We start from the raw sequence: 27,328 nt of genomic DNA on the forward strand, positions 1-27,328 counted from the left end.
GGAGAACTTGAAGAACAGGTTAAAGACTTTAGCAGAGATGAAAGAAGAGTTTCCATCTTGAGATTTATTTTCTCAATTTTATCTTCTGCCATGAAGTTCAAATCGACTTCAATCTCAGCCATAATGACTCTCGGGAGATGGTATAAAATGACTGTAGTATTATGGACTGGAGTAAAATTCAATTATGCTGTTAATATAAAAGTCAGTGAACCATGTTGGAAGGTACTTTGCATTGCTCGTGGTCTGCAAAACTTTGCTGAAGACGAGTTCGTTTGAAAACTAGCCAAGGTCAAATTTCTTTGTTCCTATCCAGATTTTTCAGAATGTATTCTTTCCTGCCAAAATGAGCCTTACTAAAGCCACGGGATAGTTATCTTTCTAATGAGATAATACGAATTATTATGCGCCGCAAAATTAATAAGAGGATAAGACAATATTTGAGATCACAACAGAAAAGCATAATCTAATTAAAAAAAAAAAAATAGGTAAAATAAAGGCAGCTGAAGGGCAACTACTGTGGTTATTCATACCTGCCAGGTTTTCCGCTACCTCGTCTTTTTTGCTGTTATGCCAAAACCAGCTCATGAATCATAAAAACCTCCCTTGAGTCTGAAGAATTTCTAATTATAAAAACATGAATTCACTGATTGATATCTCCTCGTGTTAGTCATTACTTTGTTTAGGTTAGCACAAAAACACATTGTATTTCGTATTCAAATTGTTCGATTGAATTCGTATCGATATCTTGATGACAGTCAATCAATATGCAAGAAGGAACCCTTCCTGTCTATCTGTTTTCCTTTCGCCAGATAGTGTGGTCTCCGTTAGAGTTTATAACGGTGATCTTGATGTTTTTAGTCACAAATTTATGTTCCATGTTTTGTAGGAGTTTCTCTTTGTCTTTTATGGAGATGATTTTATGTCCCACTGTCGTTACATTATGGGCAAAGAGATATTCGCTCTCTTTGCCCATAATGATGGCGACTAGTTTTTCGATAGTGTTGTGGTGGATGCTATTCGCAGATAACTTTACTTACAATACCTTCATGTTATCGAAAATATAATGTAGGAAGGATGATATTAACTTCAGGTTTGATATATTTGATCTTGATGGTCAGTGATTGTTCATGTAGAACTGCAGGTCTCCATGGGATCCATTCTACAAATCTACAACTGGCACTAATCAAGTGATCACGACAAGTCCTTCATAGAACGACATCTTTTATTCTGCTAGCAGTATTATGGATGTTCTTTTTTTTTGCAATGTATAATTTTCCTTCTCCACATCTCTTTCAGATAACGGCTGATTATATTGTGATTACTATTTGACATGGACTTGGACATGAAGAAATCTCAAGTGCAACTCCATACTCCATGTTATTCCAGAATGTATCATTAATATTTATGATTATACAGTCAAGTAGGTATTTATTATTTCTTCTTTAATCAAAAAAATTGCTCTAAAATATTTTTTCTCCTTCTTCTAGAGTCTTGTGTATTAAGTTTGCGTGTGTTTTCTGCATGGCTGCGGACACAACCTCTAAAGCATTATAGTGTACTAGTACTCTATTCGTACACATAACAGACGGATTATATAGTTCTCACATTAATCCATTATGCATTACAATCAGTCTTTTCCCCCCTTTCTTTCTCTCTTTAATGGAGGATGACATGGAGATGTCATAATATTCTCTTGATTCAGTTTTGAGTTCTCTCAAGAAACCATTACACTTTAAACTTGGTTTTGTTCAGAACAGTGTCTTGAGATTTCCGTTGAATATTCAAGTTTAATAACATTATAGATATGCTGTTTAAGAATATCTACTTTAATTAGAATAAAAAAAAATTAATTTTGGTTTAGAACAAACATGTTTGAATTGGTATGATTGTTAAGGACTGTATTCTTGAACTATTAAAGATGATATTTATTGTTTTCATCGAATTTTACGAAGCTAAATGTCCTTCTGTGAAACTTCAAAACAATTGATGTTACGAATAAAATCTCAATACGAGTCTCGCAATCTCCCTTTGATATAATTATTATGATTTGATTTATTAAGAGATTATATTTTTCAAACTTGGCTATGAACAAATTCCATTCTCTGGAGGTTCGTGGAATTCAAAAGTGTCCGAGTGAGTCTATAATAGGATTTCATCGATTTCTCCATCCATGTTGAATACGTTGATGAGTCCAACCCAATATCTGACACGTATCTCACCAAGACACCATTAGGAGAATTCTTGTCACCATTTGTGGAATTCGTTACCATCAAATTGTCTCCTATGAAACGAGAGAGCTTCTGCCTTGTATCTGATTTCTTCGACAGTATATTGGGTTACATTTGGCTGGGTGACTATACACAGTAGCTGCTACTGTTTACTGTTAAATCGTCTGATCGGAGTGATTATTATGCATGAAGTGTGATCACATTCGAATTTATGATTCACAGTAGCTGCTACTGTTTACTGTTAAATCGTCTGATCGGAGTGATTATTATGCATGAAGTGTGATCACATTCGAATTTATGATTGAGGACAGCGCTGAGTCTTAGGAGCGTAAAACCGAGAGAAAAAACGTGCAACAATATCAAACTAAAGGTGAGCGTAATCTTAAATATAGCCACAAACTATCTCCGTGATCAAATGCTAAAGGCACCTGCTTTTCTGTGCCAAAACTTAGCTTGAATTTTTTATTCACTTAGATTTAACATCAAGATTTTCCCTATCCTAAAGGTATAGATTGACTTTGACGGAAAGATGGGCCTTAAGTATCCTAGATACAAGCCTACTTCTAGATACCTCAATTTCCCACATACAAGAAGTTGCTTTTCTGTGCCAAAACTTAGGTTGAACTTTTTATTCACTTAGATTTAACATCAAGGTTTTCCCTATCCTAAAGGTATTATAGATTGACTTTGACGGAAAGATGGGCCTTAAGTATCCTAGATACAAGCCTACTTCTAGATACCTCAATTTCCCACATACAAGATCTTTATCCAGACCTAAGTTATACATTACAAGGACATGAGTCAATATAACATTGGCCCAATACCCCTACGACTTACAAACATGCAGATCTTTATCCAGACCTAAGTTATACATTACAAGGACATGAGTCAATATAACATTGGCCCAATACCCCTACGACTTACAAACATGCCTGGTGCAGCATCTTTGGCAAAGAACATCTAAAATATTAAAGTCTTTATTCAGCTTCTATGTCTATGTGCTCATTTCTAACACAGGTATATCTCCTTTGGTCAAGGTACGTGGTCAGACTTATTAAAACAAAAACCACAGGTACTCTTGCAGATTTTGGTACTAACAGGAAATGCACAGAATGGTACTTTGCTAGGACTACAAACATGCCTGGTGCAGCATCTTTGGCAAAGAACATCTAAAATATTAAAGTCTCTATTCAACTTCTATGTCTATGTGCTCATTTCTAACACAGGTATATTTTATATCTCCTTTGGTCAAGGTACGTGGTCAGACTTATTAAAATAAAAACCACAGGTACTCTTGCAGATTTTGGTACTAACAGGAAATGCACAGAATGGTACTTTGCTAGGACTCCTCGGCTCAACTGTCAGGTCAATGATCTAAAATAACTTGTTTAGGGATAGAAAGGTTCGACCTGACAAGAAATAGCCATCTCTAACTTTCTATTTGTGACATGATGAGGAATTTACGATGAATTGAATGACAGATAATGTGAAGATATGCGATGTGGTGATCATGTTTAATTATAGAAAGCATATTTATATATTGGCCTAAATAAGAAGAATTATCTTTCCTATCGAGTTTGGGTGGATTGGAGTTTGGTGCCAAATTGATTAGTCAGGTGTCGGAGGGAAGGAAGCTTCCTGTCTATTGTTCACTGATTTACATTCAACTTGAAACAATTGAGGTTTCATAGAAGAATTTCTTCAGACAAAGGTGGTTTAAAATTTACGATTTTTAATAAATCAGAGAGGTTTAAACATAGGATTTCCTTGTTGGTCGAAAGATAAAGGTTTTGTCCTTTTTCTTGTTTGGTTTGTGTGTTCGATCTAAGACTTAAAAAGCTTTTACTACTTGTTCAAACAAGGGTAATGAAAGCAATCGTCATGTGTATTCGTAGTAAATCGGAAATCAGGAAGATAGAAGACATGTACAGTCCGTCAGTCGTTAAAAACTCAGTCCAAATAGGAAGTCCTTATGACAGTCACTAATATTCAAGGAGCATCAGATATCTGATATGAGATGGAAGGTGGCAAGATTTACTCATCAATAAACAAATCTTCTGAAGACAATTCAAGGTGATGATTCTATTTCTGATTTTACCACGCTATAAACTTCACAATGAAACGGTCATAATTTGATTTGTATAAACAAACGAATAGCACACACAAGGGGAGATTCACAGTTCTTCGCAATAACCTAATTATAATTTCTGTATTTAATTGTTTTCACATCCAAAGTAAACAGAAGGCGTGTGTGATCCACGCATTCAATATTCAATTGCATAAAAATCAACTGATCTAAGCAAATACCATTGCCAGGTGGGGGATTTACCTTTCTCGAATCGAAGACAAGAGGTGTCGAATTGCAAGTGTAATTTCGTACCTGCGAAGAAAGAAGACAAAGTTGCAGAAATCAGAAACTCTCGAAAACATCAGTGGGTATTTTGTGTCATGGTTGAAAACCCAATTCAAATGTAGCAAACTCTGCTGCTATCCAGCGCAGTTTATGCACTAAACTTGCACGCCGGAGGTCCAGAGCTCGATTCCCGGTAGAGTTCAATTTTTAAAGTGGCCCCGGTTTTGGGGTTTGTCCCCTTCAATGATCAAAGATGTACTAATGGCTATTTTATATTCTCATTACAATTCAACCACTTCAAATTCTCAAAGTTCATTTTACAGCAGTTTCACAGAACGCGCTTCATAATACTTTTGTAGATAAATATGCTCTCCCGGCTCCGGATATAAACAGAAGAAGAATAATCAAAAGAAGAAGAAGAAGAAGAAGAAGAAGAAGAAGAAGAAGAATTTAACGTCTAGCTTGATAGAAGGAAGGAGAGGAGACTCATGCATAAAATCACATTAAGCCAGAAACCTAAGCTAAGTAAAGTGACGGCCACTACGTTAGTAATTTGCCTTTCCCTCCATGAGTTTTGCTAAATAAGTTTACTAATTCCAACAAACGGTTATCTAAATTCTCAAAAATTCAAACCATACATCAAGCAAATCAGGCAAACAGTAGCATACAGATCACACCCTCCAATAAGTTCCAAATCAGTCTGGTGCCAACACTCAGACATATTTCAGTGCCACCAAAGCCAATATACAGTTAAACATCTTCGTCTCCTTTTGCAACACTCCTGGAAAGTACGTGAATCTCATAAAAAATGTGAAATCTATCAGTTCGACCGGAATTTTATCTTTGGACGACGATTTTTTTATTCAAATGATAGTTCCATCATTGTGTGTTATCTTTCTGTCTTGTAGCATCATCAGAGTTATTCCTAACGGATCTTATTTTGAAAGAGAAACAGAATGATCAAATACGTGTTGAGGCATGCTGATTGTTCAAAACCAAATGAAACAATTGGTCAATGCCTGGCTTGGTGACAGAAAACAACCATAAAGAACTTCGATGGTCTCCATATAAATCATTTTAGCTTCTGATGAAACTAACTCTCTCGTGAGGATTGTCTCGCTTGCATGAACAATATAATATCCGCGGAAGATATCAACTTTAGATTCCAATATTGTCCAGTCCGATAGATGGTTTATAAGTTTCTACTGAATCAATTGCTAGGTGCCTAATTGATGTGGATTGTTTACTGTGTAATAATTATTATACCTATTGACCATACTGTATTGTGAGTTGTGAGTATCTATCTCTACCTATCTATGTTTATATTTTCCTCTACAGGCGATAAGGTGAAAAGTTGAAACAATGACTTACCTCACGAAATCTGTATAGCTGTAGGTGTGTAGGTACTCGAATTTTTATTTCAGACTTTGTCAAACTTTTCGACTGAATTATCAAATATGACACGACTTACAACAGCTTTTATAGTAGGAGCATGAAAAAATGTCGAGCACCAAATCAGAGACCTCAGGAAATTCACTCTACCAAAAACACCTTCTCGCGAAATGCACAAAAAAGTCAAATATACGTAATACGCACCCTACAAAAAATTGAAAGATAAATGATTTGGAAAGTTTCACAAGTCGATCTGGTTATCTACTACGTAAATCTAGTCCGAGATTTAGCTATTCCAGTGGAGTACTACGATCAAGAAAGTAAGAAAAACACCGAGAGTTTTCAAGTTTGTACATTCCATTGCTAGGTATGTATAAGTCAATAAAAGGTACGTAGATAGGTGTCTAGATATGTGCGTCAAATCTTTCTCAATGTTTTTAATAAATATTATTATTTGTCTCAAATAAATCAATGATGAGTCGGATTTCGTAAGAAATTTATTACTTCGAACAGGAACTATCTCGAGAAATTTAACCCTTTGATGGCCTCGAGCCCAGAGGAAATAAGTACTTGAAGATTTTTGATGACGGATGAAATTACCTACGAGGATTATTAAAACCCTAAAACCTCTTTGGTAGCTTGTAGCTTCACACTCATTGATTGAGATTATGTTGATAGATATTTCTCTGCAATCTGTATAAGTAAAGCAGTGGTCAGTATTTTGCCAGGACATTTCGTCCTTTGAGGACAAAACAGGACTAGTGGAAAGAAACACAGCTTGAATTGTTTAAAATGAGAGAAAACCCTTCAAAAAATTGAAGTCTTAGATTAGGGTCCTTTCACGACTTTCAGCAGATCAGTTAAACTAAATCAACCTAAAAGAGTTATCTCTGACAAATACCATTCATAATTCATAGTGTGACAATGTCAAACCTAATCGACAGATCGAAAATCAGACATAAAATCCTCTAGTTAGGTATTTTGATCAAATTTCAAACCAGGAAATCATGAATTTGGTCCCAGTGTGTTAGAATGGAGAGTAGAATGAAAGGAGAGTGGAGGGTTAATATTTGACAAGAGATAAAGATGATACTTGCTGAGGTGTGACAGTTAAAGTCAATATTCAATAAGTTAAATATAATTCAGAATAGAACAATATCATACAATAATCATTGTTTATCTTTATTAATCAGGGTTTGACGAAAGATCGATCCGGGTTAGAGAAAAATTAAATATTAGGTACATTTCAAGGAAGTCAGGAAAAATCCGCGATTTTCATAGATTGGGATTTTGTCAATCTTAAATTGTTTCTGTTTGAAGAAGTTTTCATTATTCAGTCGATAACTGCCACTACTTGAGAGTATATTAATATTTCCTTCTATTTAACCGAAAACGTACTCGTGTTTAAGGTTACCTATCTAATTTGCCTTACTAGAAAGGTAAGTAGGTAATCACCTAACATTATCTTCGTTAACTATTCATTTCAATGGTCATTTAAAGCGGTCTTAAAGTACATCCTCGTGAGACTATGACCTCACAGTGTGACGTCATCGTTTCGGGCTACTATATTCTCGTGTGAATTGTGACTCGTGATGTTAACCATCGCACGAGACCCATTAGGGAAATTACTTATTGATCAGGCTTTGCTGCCCTCCGAACAAAAGAACAGTTGTAACTCGTGATGTTAACCATCGCACGAGACCCATTAGGGAAATTACTTATTGATCAGGCTTTGCTGCCCTCCGAACAAAAGAACAGCTGGGGATATTAGATAAACACGTTAGTAAAAAAACCTCTAGATACACCTTAGTGAGATGTGAGGGTACCTCACCTCTACAACCTGTCATGAACTTGAGATATTGTGTCCAGAGAAACATCTGTCTTTCTAGAGAGGTGTTTTTGGTCCAGGATCCTACAGCGTGCAGGAAGTAACATTATCAAGGTGATCACAGTTATTGTTATTTTAATGTTTTAATATTCTGTGTAATTGGGTGCTCACTCTTTCTAGAACATGAAGCGGTACATTAAATCGCGAGGGAGAGAAGTGAAATCAGGTGTTGATTTGAGCAATGATCTTTTGATCTGGAATGATTTGAATGCTGAATTCTATGATATTCTATTTTCTCAATGTACGAGTACATATCAATATCATAATTTTATCTTAACATAAACTTATACATCGCATCGGTTTTACAAATATCATAACTTAGACGAGAAAACATTGTGGTTGTCTTGGACATAGCAGGTGTCCCTGTGATAACTTTACCAGTACTTCCAAATAGGTACAGGTACTAATTTCCGTTGAAGGTACATTTTCCTAACATCAAGATTTGTTAACAAATAGGCAATGAAATTTGGATGACGAGGTCTTTACTGTTACTCCCTTTCGTTATTTAGGAAGAACTTCGATTTCCTCTTTAAAGAAAACATCTGAACCTTTGACGAAAACATCTCAACCTTTTTGACCACGTCAGAAAGGAACATTAATTTTGGCTAGGTACATTTTCCTAACATCAAGATTTGTTAACAAATGGGCCATGAAATTTGGATAACGAGGTCTTTACTGTTACTCCCTTTCGTTATTTAGGAAGAACTTCGATTTCCTCTTTAAAGCTATATTTGACGAAAACATCTCAACCTTTTTGACCACGTCAGAAAGGAACATTAATTTTGGCCAAGTACACAGCATTTCTCGAGATATCTCCTCCCTTTCTACAGCTTCTAAGACTGAGACAAAAAACTTTTCTGAGAAGTTTCAATCTCTTAAGCATGCCTCGATTCTTCCCGTCTTGCTAATGATAACCATTAGTACCAATACCTCAGTTTTCAATGGTACCCTCAATTCACAGACCCTTACTGTTCGTATCCCCAGCTTCGTTCTTTACAAGCTCTTTCTCTGTACCCAGTACTTTCTCATCAAAATCATCACCCATATTATTAGTATCATTATTTTGTATCTTGGCTGTCTCGATGATAAGAGATTTTACAAGATGAGACGCTTATCGTACATGAGGTTATTGAATGTTCCTATTTTATTGTTTGTCTTCGTATCATCATGCATTACAAAATCCACTTTAATTTCACACTATCTGAAACTGAAATATCGATTTATCGTCCTCAATAAAAAAGAGAGGTGTTTTCGTTTCAAAATCTCCTCTTAACGAATGTCAGGAACGAAGTAGGTGTATCTCGTCTATATACGATGAACTGTTCAAATGAGAAGGAACTTCGAAAGCCCACTGGAAATATGTGACTCTCATTGCTAGAAACAGAGGTAGAACAGAACATATCTGACTGGAGTGAGAAAAATGCGGAGGTGATAAAGAAAGTCAACTTTCAGTAAGTGAGCCTACAACCCTTAAAATTGTTTGAGAGTTAGAACAGAATATCTCTGATCTGTGAGAGAGAAAAAAGGTGAGAGATGAGAAAGAAACTTTCAGTAATCGATCCAACCCTAAAATTTTACAGCCATCTCTCTCTCTCTCTCTCTCTCTCTCTCTCTCTCTCTCTCTCTCTCTTTTTCCCTAGTGTCGGAGGGAAGGAAGCTTCCTGTCTATTGTTCACTGATTTACATTCAAATTGAAACAATTGAGGTTTCATAGAGGAATTTCTTCAGACAAAGGTGGTTTAAAATTTACGATTTTTAATAAATCAGAGAGGTTTAAACATAGAATTTCCTTGTTGGTCAAAAGATAAAGGTTTTGTCCTTTTTCTTGTTTGGTTTGTGTGTTCGATCTAAGACTTAAAAAGCTTTTACTACTTGTTCAAACAAGGGTATAACTATGATCTAATATGCCTTGTTTGATTTATCTTCTCTGAATAAATAACATATTTTCAGTCAGAGCTGACAGAATTTTTTAGGCAACAATCTTATGGCCCCCATCAGAAATTACTCAAATTTGTCTTGGCAATAAAACGATAAAGAGAATTTTTAACGACTCCAGGACATCACGTTAGGATCTAAAATGCAACGGAGCCGTCAGAAACTGGACATAATTCATTTTTCTTTAGAAATTTCCCTAAGAAAATTGCCCTTGCTTCAATATGCTCGTAATATCCTTGTCTGGACGCATAAAGGAAAATCTACCTGATAAATAATAAAAAATAGAACGGTTATTATCATTATAAAATCATTATAGGGATTGTAACCCTTCCTGCGAGCACACTTTTTTACTGGACCCTTCCTGATTTTCAACCTGTCTTCCTTTAACCTTTACTCCTGGCCCTTCTGCAGGGGGCTGTAAAGGTCACAGCATATAATTTATATTACACATGTACGTGTATTATCAAATATTTTATGACATATTTGTACAAGTCTGGTGTTCAGAGTGAATTTTCCGTATGTATACGTCTTACTATTGTCCAAATTTTCAACCGTTACTTTTTTTATGGCCAATAAAACTCCTGTGGACAAACTAATTGAGCGGCAAACCCAAAGACAGCACCACTGAATGCTACCGATAGATTTAATCAAGAATTTTCTATATTTTCTCTCTCGCGAAACACTACGTTAGTAATTTGCCTGTCTTTCCCTCCATGAGTTTTGCTAAATAAGTTTACTAATTCCAACAAACGGTTATCTAAATTCTCAAAAATTCAAACCATACATCAAGCCGGGTCTCTCGCTGATGCTGAAGGATACTACTGATAGTTGATCTTGTTTGAAATCTATACCTACAAGTATGTTAGATACCTTTACATGTAATTATTTACCATAATTATACGATGTTTAGAAAGATCTAGGTGTAAAATTCCTCAATGCTTCACATCATATCAAGGAGGTTTACAAGTTTACATGGAATGGAGAAAATTAAAGACGGGGAAACGAATGGAACTTGGAACAAGGGAAGATTCTTGCCAATTGGGTACCTATTTCTTAGTCAATTTTTAATTTTGACAACAGTTTTGTACAATTTCACAGTGACCAGTCCGTTCTAATCCTAACAAGCAACATTAATAAACACTGAAATTTCCTAGCTCCATGCGTTCCAGACATCTCAATTCCCTCACCATTTGATTTGATTAATCCATGAATTACGTCACCTCAAATGGTGGTACAGACGTTGAGGTCTTATTTCTAAAGTAAATACGGAAATCATAAAGCTGAGAAGCCAGCAACTTACTAGAAATACTGAAATCCTAATGAGTTACTGGGAAAACAAAGATGTGAAAGAAGGTATTGTTGTCGGTCTCAGAAGTGGCCTCTTCGGTTCTTGTGTCCACAATAAACTCGATCAACTTGGTGCACTTCTGAGACCACGTGAAAAATAAATTAGGAAAATGAAGAAAAAAAATAGATGAAAACAAATCAGGAATAGAAAATTCAAGAGATTTTTAAAAAAAGCTCAACAGAATACAGAATAGCATTTCAAAGAATTTTTTGACTCTTCAACCTCCTAATCAAATGAACAATTCAGTGTAGAAACCTAGCAGACCCATACTGGGCCTGGATTTGAAGAGGTCAGCTGGAATAAAAGGAAGTGGATATTTATGTTTTAATTCTTGGTGTGGTCAAGTCACCACGTGGAAAACTTGAGATTCCAATAAGTTTGCTTCCCCTTCTTTCTCTGGAGGAGCATGGTGTGGTTAATCGTTCTCTGTACATCCGACTTTTACTATGGGAAAGTATCCGGTATCAGTTCGTAAAACATATCTAAATATACCTGTGTGTCTACATGTACTCGTATACACATAGGTATTGTATCGTTGAAAGTGAGATATTTCTTCATAATATGTGGCTAGAAGATCCTGACATGGAGTTATAAGAGAGTTCTTTTTCAGAAAAGAAAATTGACCACCTAGTAAACTGAAATTACGATTTGAGACCGATTCAGTGTTAAATCTATCTATTTAAACGTGTGAATCTAAAAACCTATATATTGGTCACATGAGGTATTCTTCTAAAAATATTACAAAGACAGATTCCCAGTAAAAGTAAGTACCCGAAATTGGAGTACTTACGTTACCTACCTACGTGTGCCTGTGAGATCGGAAATAGAGACTCAGAGCTTGAACGCGTGCTCTTTTAGATTGACAGTAGAGAAGATGATTGGAGATAAATCAATCATCTGGCTGTAGTCTGTACTTCATTATCATTTGGAGTGGCTTCAATTTTCATAAGCACTATCTCCTCAATGAACTCATACAAGTTTATCACTCGCTTGAGTTGCCCAATTACTGGCATCTTACTGCATACCTCCTGATATCCATGTTAACTACTCGTTCATTAAAGAGGTAATAAAATGTTTATGAGGAAAAATGCATCGATAATATAACGACGGGTTAGGAAAAGAAAGCCATTAGGTCTTTTTAATTTACCTTGTTTTTTATTGAAGTAGGTGAATCTTGTGATTGTCTTTGGAGTTCGGCGATTAACAAACACTTTACCTATGAGCTAAACCTTCCAATTCATAGAATTTTTGAGTCACAATCCGTTTGGACCAAGGTATTTGTATCCCAAAGATACACCATGAGACCATGACACAAAACCCATGTTGATTCAATAAAATGAGAGATAACAAACAAAAGATCAAAACATTTGGAGAGAAAAAGATTCCGCCCCCAAATTTGGAAACTCTCCTGGGGATCAATATTTTGAGCCCCCCAAGGATCAGATGACAGGTTACTTGGCCACCAAAGTGGTAACAAGATAATTCTCCACAACAATAGGACAAGTCATCACTAGCTTCTCAAAATCTCAAATCTCATGAATCTGTGTCGAATATCTAATTCCTACCCCCCGCGATTATTTGATGAATAGATGAGAATACATTTTCTCTCGTCCCATTGACCAATCACAAAGGAAATAATGTATTCTTGTTTATTTGTTTTGTTGGTGTCTTTTATCATACAAATTGATGTTGGCCACTTAGGTAAAGCTTTATCTGGTGGTAGGTGCTCATTCATTGTGAATGGCTTTTTCTTTTTGTTCAAGTTCTTTGTTATAATGCCTGATGTTGAATTCACAAGCAACCTACTGTTGCGCACCTATATCGAGCAACTAAATGGTATGTTACAAGACACAATAGGTAATAGATCCCCAAGAATAAAGTCTCAAAATTATGGAAAAAAGAAAGTTTTTCAGATCTTTACAGATGAGGGGATGAAATTTTCTAGCCTTCTGAAAAAGTGAATCTAGAGGAGCCATAAGAAAATCACGTTCTTCTAAGCTTCCAACAACCTCGAGATGGCGAAATCACGAAAAATTACCTACAAATTCCTCCAGGTTGATTGATCATTTGTACAACATTTCAATTTCTTCTTTACTAGTCATTGCTTATTTACCTATCAACAAATTCAAGGTATTTGTGTCGTAAAAATACATCTAGAATGTCAAACACAGTTCGAAGGGAAAGGAGATGAAAGGGGAGGCAAACTTTAAAGCGATTTCTAATCTTTGTTCTAGAAGAAATTAAAAAAAAAGGACCAGAAGAAGGCTATAACGAATTGACGAAAAGAAAAGAATTTTCGGTTCCAAAAATATTTATTGAGAGGTTTACAATGGATAATTTACAATCTTTTGTTTCAATACTGATGTGTTTCTCATTTGAAACCAAGGCGCATATTACCCAGTGATGCATTGAAAAATATTTACTAGTTGCACCCAAAAGTTGACCCAAAACATTTCAACACAGGTACACAAACTCCGAAACAATTGACAACTCTATTATGCCAGAGAAACCTTTTCTTTCTTTATGCCAAGACCCATAAAACAAGAGTAATCAGTTGAGAAGAAAAAGGAGTCTACATGCTGATGTTATTGACTTATTGGGTATCCGAGCAAATCTAAAAATCATGTTTTCTAGATCCCCAGATCTATTCCATAGAATGTTAACGTGACTCCTTGAATTCTACATTTTTGGACTTCGGACAGTTCTAACCAATGACCGAAAACTCCAAGGTATTTGTGTCGTAAAAATACATCTATAGTGTGTCCAGATCAATGTGACAGCAAAAAAAAAATAGGCATTGTTGCCAAACATATCACATGTGCAATGGTAGAGAATCTTTAAACGGGGAAGGTATATTGCACAGTGCTTCCTCCGACAGTGGAAGAAAGTCAGGTAAGGCGATATCTACCTTACCTGTTCTGGAATCCTATCATTGTTAATTGTATGTTTCACACTATGGTTCATAGACTAAGGCGTACGACAGACAAACCACTATGTATTTTGCGTATCAGTCTCTGCTAGACACAATTGTGATTTGTAATACATCATCGCCATCACATATTGAAGTCAAACATTCCAAGATCTTCAACGAGCTATGAACTCATTTCATGTTATATCAGAGTGTGTACCGCAGAATCGATCTTGTTTAACAATAAACCAGAATGTCGTACAGAGAATTGAATTTCTCATAATCCATCAGCAAGAAATCTTGGAACTGAATGATCCTCACTTCTGGGACAAGTTGAAATACATTGGACGAATCGGTTGAAATATGCTGATGGCAGATTTCTTGCTACTTCTCTGGAAATGTTGTAAGTCCTTTTGTTCCTTGACACTTGGTTCCTGAATAGACTCAGCTGTCTGAAGGATCTATTTTCAACCAGCAGAACGAAAGGCATCAAGAAGACAATTTCGATCAGCATTTCAATTTGAATGTAAATATCAAATTATTCATTTCATTTGCTGATCCGCTGTTTTATGAACACGAAAATCCGAGACATGTAATTCAATATTCTTGCGCTGAATCAATGACATAGACAAGATAGCTAAGATATATTTACATAGACATTTTCTATTCGATGTCATGCTTTGAAGAAATTTTATGAACGGATGCATTATTCAATCAATAATTCCGCTCATCGACGCACAATACTAATGTATTGGTATTTGAATATGACGATTACATAGGTATGAAAAATCCGAGACATGTAATTCAATATTCTTGCGCTGAATCAATGACATAGACAAGATAGCTAATATATATTTACATAGACATTTTCTATTCGATGTCATGCTTTGAAGAAATTTTATCAACGGATGCATTATTCAATCAATAATTCCGCTCATCGACGCACAATACTAATGTATTGGTATTTGAATATGACGATTACATAGGTATGTTTCATATTTGGTTCAGTAATCCTTGATTTCCCAACAAGAAGCGAGAAAAGGGATCCTCTGATTTTGAGATAATTATGGGATTTATCCAGACACGAACCAAAGCGCTTATATTTATAACTTTTACTAAATTAGAGTTGATCATACTATGTATAGTATCAAGTCAATCAAACAGGTTGGCTTCTGTGGAACGTCATGAAAGAAAGTTATCACCACATCATCCTAATCAAGTGGTATAATGATAAACAGTTAGGTATTTAATTTAGTTCACATGGCTTTTTCACCTCACAGGCAATTCACATTCCGTTAAGAAAGGGATGGTTAGTGACTAATTCTTAACATATTCGGAAGAATTCTTCATTTCCCCTTGGCGTTTTATTTATACCTGACGTGTTTTATGAGACGCAAAACGCAAATCAATAAGTATCCCAAGCTCTTCTATTAAATGTCACAATGTCGCCACATAATACTTTAATGATGTCTTTGCAACATAGTTTAATCTTTTCTAAAAATACAACAGGTACATCCTAATTCAGGTAGGATCTTGAAGCCTAATATGAAGATACCTTTTCACCAATTAGTTATTAATAACTCATTGAGCTTCCAAAATGTCACAATGTCGCCACATAATACTTTTAATGATGTCTTTGCAACATAGTTTAATCTTTTCTAAAAATATAACAGGTAGGTACATCCTAATTCAGGTAGGATCTTGAAGCCTAATATGAAGATACCTTTTCACCAATTAGTTATTAATAACTCATTGAGCTTCCAATTATTAGTCAATAGTCTTTTCTATTTCGGATTCATTTTGACCCTTGGATTCTGGGTGTTCTGGAATCACGATTAGGCAGGACAATTATTATTAATCAAATTAATACCTAATAGGTGTATTATTGAATCTATCTAAATACTTCTTGAGGTTGTTTTGAAGAGTTTAATTAATAAACAATGACACACTGGTGCCTTTATCCCCTTGCCTTCCAGAGCCAGTTTCCCTGCCAGAGCAATCAGTATCAGTATTGGATATTATCTATTTACACTGCCTAATAGGTGTATTATTGAATCTATCTAAATATTTCTTGAGGTTGTTTTGAAGAGTTTAATGAATAAACAATGAGACACTGGTGCCTTTATCCCCTTGCCTTCCAGAGCCAGTTTCCCTGCCAGAGCAATCAGTATCAGTATTGGATATTATCTATTTACACTTTCAGTTGCAATTATGTCAGTTTTCAGGTACCTTTACCTTAATTTTCGTCCCTAGATGTTGTCTATCAGCACATTGTTTAATCGGCATATCCTAATCTACGTGCTGAGAGTTATCAAATTGATTTTGGGAGAAAAACAAATATCTATCCCATTGTTTGATCTTTGATAATTAACGCTGAAATTATCTCCTATGATGTGAGAAGACTTTCCCTGAAATTTTATTAGAGATAAAATTCTCTTGTTTGTTTTCAGCAGATATTTGACTGATTTTGGAGGTAGGTTAGGTGAGGCAATGCCATACCAACACAATAAAATATTGGTAAATTATGATCTGGGTGTTTTATGCCCAGGGTGACACTTTGAGATTTAAGTTTCATCCAAAGTCTGAGATTAACTTGGGCATATTGGCTAGGTTTTTGGTGATCAAATAGTCTCATTATGTCGGCTGACGTTTGACCTAGACGACCATCTAGTTCTAGTAAATCTAGTACCAAATAGGCTTGAAGAAGCTAATAAATTGAATCATAATGGATACAAGATAAGTTACAGTACTTGGAAATTGAGAAAGAATAAGATCTATGTCATGTTAGCATATCCCAAAGATACACCATGAGACCATGACACAAAACCCATGTTGATTCAATAAAATGAGAGATAACAAACAAAAGATCAAAACATTTGGAGAGAAAAAGATTCCGCCCCCAAATTTGGAAACTCTCCTGGGGATCAATATTTTGAGCCCCCCAAGGATCAGATGACAGGTTACTTGGCCACCAAAGTGGTAACAAGATAATTCTCCACAACAATAGGACAAGTCATCACTAGCTTCTCAAAATCTCAAATCTCATGAATCTGTGTCGAATATCTAATTCCTACCCCCCGCGATTATTTGATGAATAGATGAGAATACATTTTCTCTCGTCCCATTGACCAATCACAAAGGAAATAATGTATTCTTGTTTATTTGTTTTGTTGGTGTCTTTTATCATACAAATTGATGTTGGCCACTTAGGTAAAGCTTTATCTGGTGGTAGGTGCTCATTCATTGTGAATGGCTTTTTCTTTTTGTTCAAGTTCTTTGTTATAATGCCTGATGTTGAATTCACAAGCAACCTACTGTTGCGCACCTATATCGAGCAACTAAATGGTATGTTACAAGACACAATAGGTAATAGATCCCCAAGAATAAAGTCTCAAAATTATGGAAAAAAGAAAGTTTTTCAGATCTTTACAGATGAGGGGATGAAATTTTCTAGCCTTCTGAAAAAGTGAATCTAGAGGAGCCATAAGAAAATCACGTTCTTCTAAGCTTCCAACAACCTCGAGATGGCGAAATCACGAAACATTACAAATTCCTCCAGGTTGATTGATCATTTGTACAACATTTCAATTTCTTCTTTACTAGTCATTGCTTATTTACCTATCAACAAATTCTTGCTCATCTTGAACTAAGATTAGATATCTCAGAGTTAAATATCTTACTGTTGCTAAACTGCTAAATTAGTTTCCGAAATATCCTCATCACATATTCGCATTGATATTTTATTAATGTTCATTGAAATCGCATAGGTGAACATTGAATTTAGGAATGAACGGTCCTTACTCGCTGGAATTCAATGCATGATCAACTGAAAAATATTTCAGGAGATAGGATTGATTGTTTATGGAATGGTATGGTAGTTATACGTTTGAGAGATGGTTCATGGAATGGTATATGAATACATATATCTTTTAACCTTACGAAACTTATTCTAATTAACAATAATTTCCCAACTTGTTCTATTCCTAAATATTTTTCTATTTATAAAAAGACAGACGTAGATAGTTCATGGAATGGTAGGTATTGTATATGTATATGAATACCTATCTTTAACCTTACGAAACTTATTCTAATTAACAATAATTTCCCAACTTGTTCTATTCCTAAATATTTTTCTATTTATAAAAAGACAGACGTCTGAAGAGTAATTTTATGATTGGCTTGTAAAAATACTGACATAAATCATCTCATTAAACTTGACTTATCTGGCCGTGAAAATCTGAGGAAAAAAATAATTGGCTTTTCTCTACGAATTTCAACCATTGTCTAGGTTTTAGTTTCTTGAAACCGGTCTGCCTATACTGGTTTACGAATATTCAAATTTATTTTTGCAATCAGAAACACCAAGAGGCCGAATATGCTAATGGTATTGTCCAAAAGAAGATTTCCTCCTTACTTAAAAGCGATATTTGTCTAATGTCTAGCCTAGTCATAGCTCATAGAAACTCGAATTTTGCGCTTGGAAAAGTTACTCAACCAAAGAGAATATTCTAATAGCTAATGTCCCTCAATCCTCAATCGATGTATCCGCAATTACTCAAAAATAAAAGTCGCAATCAGAACTACGGAAAATGCACCAAGAGGCCGAATATGCTAATGGTATTGTCCAAAAGAAGATTTCCTCTCCACACTTAAAAGCGATATTTGTCTAATGTCTAGCCTAGTCATAAGAAACTCGAATTTTGCCCTTGGAAAAGTTACTCAACCAAAGAGAATGTTCTAATAGCTAATGTCCCTCAATCCTCAATCGATGTATCCAAAATTACTCAAAAATAAAAGTTTTCGAAATACTGAATATGTATTTTTCAAGATTCGAACCCCAGCCCTCTGGATTACAAGTTCAGCACGTTACCACTGTGTCAAAACTTCAGTTTTAAGCTTAGAGGGGATGGACATGACGATTTAATCTTTGTGACCTTGTATTCAGGGCGAAATGCTGTTTCACCTTTGGCCCAGTAAAACAGAGTCGAGGAAGTAAAGTAACCCTTTAATCCAAGAAATATTCGAGGGTAACATAATTACATAGTTAATATCTTTGTCATGGGCCATAGCACGGTCAAGGGTTAATAATGGACCTTTGAGTAGAAGATAGCCACTGAGAAAGGTTAATGCCCGAGGCATTCTCTACCACCCAACTCGGGGAGCTAGAAGTGCTCGAATGTATCGTAACCTTATATTATGTAGTCAACATCAGCCCCTTACAGACCAAAATGGTGAAAAAGTTATAAATTTCTAAAATACCTTAGGTATTAGGTAAGTACTAAGTACACCTATTTTGTAGAGATAGTATTAGATCATAATAGTATCTGATCAAAGATAACCTTAGCTCTTGCGAAATCTTAAAATGGCATTTTTTCCTGGTAAAAAGAGTCCTTTAGGCTCTAATCTGATTACTAGGGTCCCTTCTCAAAAGATAGTTTGAAATGAACACCAAAATAGAAAGGATCATAAATACCCTCGTAAGAGTCACAAGTCATAAATAGTCCTCCTGGTGGATATGTCTCAAAAGATAAAGGTATGGATTCCTTGGAATCTTATTTTTTAGCAACAATCATACAACCAATGTGAATTCAGGAGATTTGAAGATGTTTCAGATACCTATCTACAAACGCGACGACCTTGTAAATTCAAGTCAATATTCCATGTAATATCAAGGAGGATCACTAGATAATGGATTGAAGTAGGTTTGGGTTAGGTACATCATAATTAGTCTCATTACTCATATGCCATTAATTAGCCAGAGGTTGTAATGAAAACTGAGCATGTTCTATCACAATTCGAGAAGAGAAGCAAAATCTATGAATACGAGGACAATGAAAATGGCTTGAAATTTTTTCACACACTGAAAAACTGGTTTTCCTAGAACATTGACGATTTTTTCTTCTTTTACGCTCGTTTCCTGAAATACATGAACCTAAACTGAAACACTATAGGTAACTTCACTTTTGACGTACGAGTATAAGAGAAACACCACATGCAAAGCCCAAAAGCTATTGCAAAGAAGAAAAGATATAGGTACTAAAAATTAAATTTTATAACAGTAGGTATGAGTATGAAGTACCTACCTCTAGAAAAACGTGATCAACAAAAATAATTTTAGCTGTGCTAAGCATGTCATAAGTGTCGTTCCTCGATTAATACAACTTGCTAAATTTTACAAGATGACTTGGACTCGAACCACCAAGTTTCAGATCCGATATCCACTCAGCTTAGTTCGTGCATAGTTCGTACCCAAATCACTTCAAGCTAATTAACAGCTTGTTATTCATTCTCTACTTTTTCAAGTTTGAAAGTGAAAATACTTCATTGACGTCAGAATGAATTGGTTTGGAGACGTTTTTCAATATCTCAAGCTTCTCAAAATACAGTAAATCATAAATATTGCATACCATAATTTGATTGATATTACTTAAAGATAATTTCCAGGTGATAGATTATATACTTCTCCATTGATGGAATGTATTTCAATAAATTTTAATGTCAGCTGATTTCAAGAGATTGAAAATAGAAAGCACTCTGAATTGTTTTCAGTTAGCAACACTTTTTACTTGACTCCTTACACAAGCCCATTCCGAGGCTTAGGTGTAGGGGCAAATAGTCCTCAATGATGGGTTAAGCCTGTGCGAATCTATATCCGTAGTGACATGGGTAAGTTTTGCCGACCATCCAACCTCATCCAGTCCAGCCCGAGGTAATAATAATAATAATAGTGCTTATATACTGCTCGCATAGGACTGAAAAGTCCCTTTACTCCAGCAGTTGGCTACTACTATTATTGTGGTCAAATTCTCAAATTACATAGAGGATAAAATTCCATACCTCGGCTGGGATTGAACCCACGCCCTCCTGTTTACCAGGCAAGCGAGAGGATAAAATTCCATACCTCGGCTGGGATTGAACCCACGCCCTCCTGTTTACCAGGCAAGCGCCTTGACCACTACACCACCGAGGCAGGTAATGTACGAATCTCAGACATTGGTACCACTAAAGGCCACTTCTCCTGAGATCGCAACTGGAAAAAATAATAGTCAGGTTGATATCCCACGTTTGGCGATTGATAAGGACAAAAGGGACGAGAAGAATAAGAAGAAGGTGGAGAGGATTTTAAAACCCCAACAGTCATAAAAATGAAGAAGGCATGGACAAAAAGAAATAAATCATACACGTGATTTCAAGAAATAAAAATTATCAACCTCGTATCCATTTTTACCTAATGAGAAAAATATGTTTTTCTTTGGTAAATTAAGTAAGAGAAGAATAAGAAGAAGGTGGAGAAGATTTTAAAAACCCAAAAGTCATAAAAATGAAGAAGGCATAGACAAAAATAAATAAATCATGCACGTGATTTCAAGAAATAAAAATTATCAACCTCGTATCCATTTTTACCTAATGAGAAAAATATGTTTTTCTTTGGTAAATGAAGTAAATGTTACATAACCAAAGAAAATAAAAAGTGGTGTCCTTGCAGTTTCACTAATTGGAATTTCTGTTAAGTTTACCAAGTTTTCCCGAGAATGTTATTTACACTTTCAGTTGCAATTATGTCAGTTTTCAGGTACCTTTACCTTAATTTTCGTCCCTAGATGTTGTCTATCAGCACATTGTTTAATCGGCATATCCTAATCTACGTGCTGAGAGTTATCAAATTGATTTTGGGAGAAAAACAAATATCTATCCCATTGTTTGATCTTTGATAATTAACGCTGAAATTATCTCCTATGATGTGAGAAGACTTTCCCTGAAATTTTATTAGAGATAAAATTCTCTTGTTTGTTTTCAGCAGATATTTGACTGATTTTGGAGGTAGGTTAGGTGAGGCAATGCCATACCAACACAATAAAATATTGGTAAATTATGATCTGGGTGTTTTATGCCCAGGGTGACACTTTGAGATTTAAGTTTCATCCAAAGTCTGAGATTAACTTGGGCATATTGGCTAGGTTTTTGGTGATCAAATAGTCTATCTCACACTTGACAAACATAATTACTGTCAAATGCTGAAAAAATAGCCAATGGAAAAATAAGGTCATAAATAACTAATAACCATTTATGGAGACTGAAAATTTGGGCAGTGCTTAACAAATTCTAGATTTATTGATTACAAGAACTACAGAAACACGCTGTGGATCTGTTTTTCCGGCTGCCAGAATATCAAGGCACGAGCTGTAGCTATTATAATTATAAAGGTTTTGTACGTGTTAAGATCATGCAAAATTGCAAATACTTGTAGATAGATCACTTCAAAAGCAGTGTCACACTCTTTTGACTACCAGTAGTTACGTATCCATAGTAGGTACACTAAGCAGGTGATTAGAGTAAGCAAAGAAAATATCAATGATATCCATACCAGTGGATTTATCACATGAAGCAAAACGGCCGTTTGTGAACGCCACGTTAAATACACCTGTTCCCCTAAAAAACACAAAGGTAACATCGACCGTGGCAACCAAAATGATCTAGTGTGCATTGAATAATCTATTGTCACACTGCTAAGAGTGCTAAGTGCATTGATAGTGTCTTTTTTACAAATAGGAAATTAACTTTAGCTCAGGTCTTATTTGATTTATCATCCTGAGAATTGGAAAACATCAAGAAGGACTCAAAATCATAATCAGAATACACACTCATTTTCTACTGCAAACTAAAAGATGCAAAAGAAACTGATAAAGAGATAATAAATAAACATAATACAGAATAATACACAAAAGAACGGTAAGAAATAATGATAATACAGAATAACGAAAAGTATTTAAAACAGACATTCAACTAAAAATTGAAAACTAACAAAAAGACTGCGAACTTTACCGAGACTATGACAGATTTTATAAGAAAAGAAATTTTGAAATACGCTGTATTATCAGTGTTAAACATTGGGGTATTACTAGTGTTAAACATTGCTTTATCAATAGTTAAACGAGGATTACCACCGAAAATGTTGAACAACGGACAAAAGACAATCGAAGGATTTTGAATACCTATCGACTTTGACAGATTTTATAAGAAAAGAAATTTTGAAATACGCTGTATTATCAGTGTTAAACATTGGGGTATTACTAGTTTTAACATTGCTTTATCAATAGTTAAACGAGGATTACCACCGAAAATGTTGAACAACGGACAAAAGACAATCGAAGGATTTTGAATACCTAGTTCGTAGACATTCGTAAATGGTTCAATCAATTTGACATGCATTACTTACAAACTCGCTACCCACATGGGGTTGATAACGTATTATCAGTGTTAAACATTGGTTTATCAATAGTTAAACGAGGATTACCACCGAAAATGTTGAACAACAGACAAAAGACAATCGAAGGATTTTGAATACCTAGTTCGTAGACATTCGTAAATGGTTCAATCAATTTGACATGCATTACTTACAAACTTTTCTGATGATTTATCAGCAAAAAAAGATATCCAAAGGTTTATAGATGCTATCGCATTCAAACTTTGGTAATCAAATAGTTTCATTATGTCGGCTGACGTTTGACCTAGACGACCATCTAGTTCTAGTACCAAATAGGCTTGAAGAAGCTAATAAATTGAATCATAATGGATACAAGATAAGTTACAGTACTTGGAAATTGAGAAAGAATGCATTCAAACAATGTGATAACGACTTATCAGTGATAATGAAGAAAAGTATAAAAAGCTACTTGAACATTCGATGTTAGCCGGTTTATTGGAAAATTTTGAAACCGTTTAGATAGTAAGGGAAAGAAAGATAATTAAATTTATGAACACTTACCTAATAAAGATAACAATTCCACAGGAACACGCTTTCGTTGATAAAAGATTATCTGATAACACCAAAAATAATACAACTGTTTTTAATATTAATTTTTTCACCAAAGTTCACCACAAATACACTATCAATTATTCACAAAATCATTTTAAATCTTAAAAATACACATAATCCAAAATTACTTGAAGAACAAAAGCACAAATAATTATCACAGTTGAAAGAAAAAAAATAGTTATTACACTCACTAACGCCCGGATGATACTATAAATTTTAAGAAGAAATGGGGATTAACTCCGGGGAAAACTAAGAAAACTCGCAAAAAATAGATCGAAATGTAATAATATCTACAAAAAAGAAAATTGCGACTGCGCAATGTTCCACCACGAATTCTAGTTTTTTTGAAAAATATAACAAAAAACGAAAGAAATACTAAATCGAAGATAGAGATGGTCTCAAGCACTGAGAAGGCATTTAGACGAGAGAGGCTAGGTGACTGTCAAGTCTCAAGCTAGAGATACAGGTAACCAGCCAATGGGAGAATCAGAATGTTGTGAGACATAAAAGGGGAGGACTTGAGATTTGCTCGCTCCGAGCGACTTGCGTTCAATTCTTCTCCTTTGCTTTTCTCATTTTTCTTTCGACAGAGAGCGAGAGAGCGAGAGAGAGAGAGAGAGAGAGAGAGAGAGAGAGAGAGAAAGAGGGAGGGGGAGAGATAGAGGTACATAATTTTATCTAAATGATCCGTTTCATTTTATGAAGATTAACTTTTATCTGCTCTATGCTTCCAACCCCCACCACCTTGGAAAGCTGCTGATATTAAATAACCAACGTCTGACAAACACAAGGTACGCAGTGCTGCGACAATTTATAAAGAAAAGAAGAAACCACCTTTTTTTAAACGGTTTCCAAAATTTAGGTAATATTTTTGGTGGATGTGCCAAAATCACAAAAAAATTTACACCTGCAGAAAAAATCTGGATGAAAGATTTTTTACCGGATGAAATTTTCTCTTGAAGGAACAGCCTGAGAGAGACAGATTAAGAGGTAACATTTTTAGTGGATGTGTCAAAATTACGAAAGAATGCAAACGAAAGTTGGAGAGGAAAAAGAGAACTAGAAAACATATTTTTGGTGGATGTGCCAAAATCACCAATTTTTTTTCCACCTGCAGAAAAAATCTGGATGAAAGATTTTTTACTGGATGAAATTTTCTCTTGAAGGAACAGCCTGAGAGAGAGAGATTAAGAGGTAACATTTTTAGTGGATGTGTCAAAATTACGAAAGAATGCAAACGAAAGTTGGAGAGGAAAAAGAGAACTAGAAAACGCCTCAAATATCTTCAATCTTCTCATCCATCATAGGTAGGAAAAGGGTTCTTGATTTCAGGTTAGTTTTAGAACACACTGACTATTCTATAATTTTCAATCTGAAATTATTTTTTTCCTCTAAGTAGTTTATCTTAAAAAAAAAAAAAAAGCAAAAAACCTACCTATACAGGTCTACACTTCTTCCGAGTTTTCCACTACATCTGGATGATTAGTAACTGATAAGTAGGAATAGATAGCATCAATTTTCTCATGCTCGTCTTTGGTTGTGTTCCACTGCAAATACAAAGGTCGACTCGTAATGGAATCACGCATTCGTATATATAGGATATATACAGGTCGTTTTTAATTACAATGATTATATTAGTATAATTGATGAGTAATTGTATGATAAAACGCTTCATATTTATTTTTATAATCAAATAATTATCCAAGATATTTCTTAATGGACGTGGAAACTTTATTCAGGGCCGGTGGAATGAGTTTTCCAGGAGGCAATTGTAGATGCTGCCGACAAGTCAGGGTCTCCTGGAAATATTGAACCCTAGGGAGCACAGTTTATTGTCTTTTTTTTAATTTAAACAGGTCTTAATTATTGTTCCATAAAATGTAATGTTATTACCAATCAAATATATAAGACCTTGTTTAGACTTAGGAGGCAATTGTAGATGCTGCCGACAAGTCAGGGTCTCCTGGAAATATTGATCCCTAGGGAGCACAGTTTATTGTCTAACAGTAGCAACACTTTTTACTTGACTCCTTACACAAGCCCATTCCGAGGCTTAGGTGTAGGGGCGAATAGTCCTAAATGATGGGTTAAGCCTGTGCGAATCTATATCAGTAGTGACATGGGTAAGTTTTGCCGACCATCCAACCTTATCCAGTCCAGCCCGAGGTAATAATAATAGTGCTTATTTATACTGCTCGCATAGGACTGAAAAGTCCCTTTACTCCAGCAGTAGGCTACTACTATTACTGTGTCTCTCTCTTTTCCTCTCAATCGATCTCCCTTTCTGTCCTTCCCACAGATTATGTTCTCCTTTTTCACTCCCATTTCTTCTCTTCTTTTCTTTCTAGCTTGAATAATTCTAGCCCGTCCTTCCTTTATTATTACGATAGTAATAAACAAGCTGGGCCCGTCCCTCCGGGAATTATTTAGCCCGTAGTTTATTCGATCAGTACCTATGTACCTACCTGCCTAATTTGTTTAATATTCAGTTTATTATCTAATCATTCTTGATTTGATTTTTTGATTTTACTTTCATGTAATGATTTAAAATCAAGACTAGAGCCCGTTCTCCCTTTATTCCCTTGGCTACTGGACTAAATAACCACACACTGGACTTCAATAGTGCTAAAAAAAAGCGAATAGAAAAAAAAAATCAAACAGCAAAAAAAAATGTGCGAAGGACATCCACTCGTAAATATTTTGTAGCCAAAACCAAATGTAAGCCCAAAGCAATTCACCCCAGGGCTGATCGAGAGGCTGACGAAAAACGCCGACCCCGTCTGTACACGGGGAAGGGCGAAGAAAAAGAAGAAGAATATTCATGACTTAGATTTTAACATTTCTCTACTACAAGTCATATACCATTATACTCACCTATAGTACAAGGAATAGAAAGAATGAATTTCTTATCAATTTCCATAGAAACTAGCATAACCTCTGAAGATAGAATAGGTACCTACAGCTCAATATTGTGATGTATTTTCCACTAACTAGCCTTTTTTGTACCTTAAATGCCTGTATCCAAATGTCAATAAAGAGTCCTCTTTCACTGAACTATATATATAATTAGTAGAATAGGAATGTCTAGTCATTAAGGCCTTGAGGACGAGGACTACAAGCTTTTAAGTTTTTCTTTCTTTTCCTGGTTGTTCTTTTCCTCTTTTCTCCTGTTTAGTCTTCTTTGTTTTCTTCTTCTCCTCCAGATAATAATTCTTAGTTCATTGCGTCTTACTTTGCACTTAATTTAATAAATAATGATAATAAGTTATAAATATCCCAAAATTTCTTTTCTAGTCCTCCACACGTTCGTGATTTATTTGTACGTAAATACAGCATACTGTATGCATCCCTATCAGAAAACGAAATCATCAATAACCCTTTTTCTTTTCAGCTCAGAAAAATTGGACCATCGAACCTTTCTTTCTTGAATGCGTTCATGCACTACATTGTATAATCATA

The 27,328-nt window shown here is 35.2% G+C and overlaps 1 protein-coding gene across 3 annotated transcripts in view; it reads right to left on the reverse strand.

Annotated features, from left to right (window-relative positions):
* Positions 1 to 24,291, reverse strand: part of LOC103511542 (ras-responsive element-binding protein 1) — a 42,111-nt gene extending 17,820 nt beyond the window's left edge. The window contains exons 1-2 of one of the 3 annotated variants that reach the window (XM_017445070.2): positions 5,953 to 6,282; positions 4,558 to 4,608 (exon numbers count right to left, since the gene is read on the reverse strand). The gene's annotated coding sequence lies outside the window, so the exon portion shown is untranslated. Of the gene's footprint in view, positions 1 to 4,557; positions 4,609 to 5,952; positions 6,283 to 23,818 lie in introns of those variants that run through there. The other 2 variants (XM_026825246.1, XM_026825251.1) reach the window with 2 other exon arrangements.
* Positions 24,292 to 27,328: the final 3,037 nt, after the last annotated feature.

This window comes from Diaphorina citri, unplaced genomic scaffold (genome assembly GCF_000475195.1).
Source record: "Diaphorina citri unplaced genomic scaffold, Diaci psyllid genome assembly version 1.1 scaffold33, whole genome shotgun sequence".
Taxonomy (NCBI): Eukaryota; Metazoa; Arthropoda; class Insecta; order Hemiptera; family Psyllidae; genus Diaphorina; species Diaphorina citri.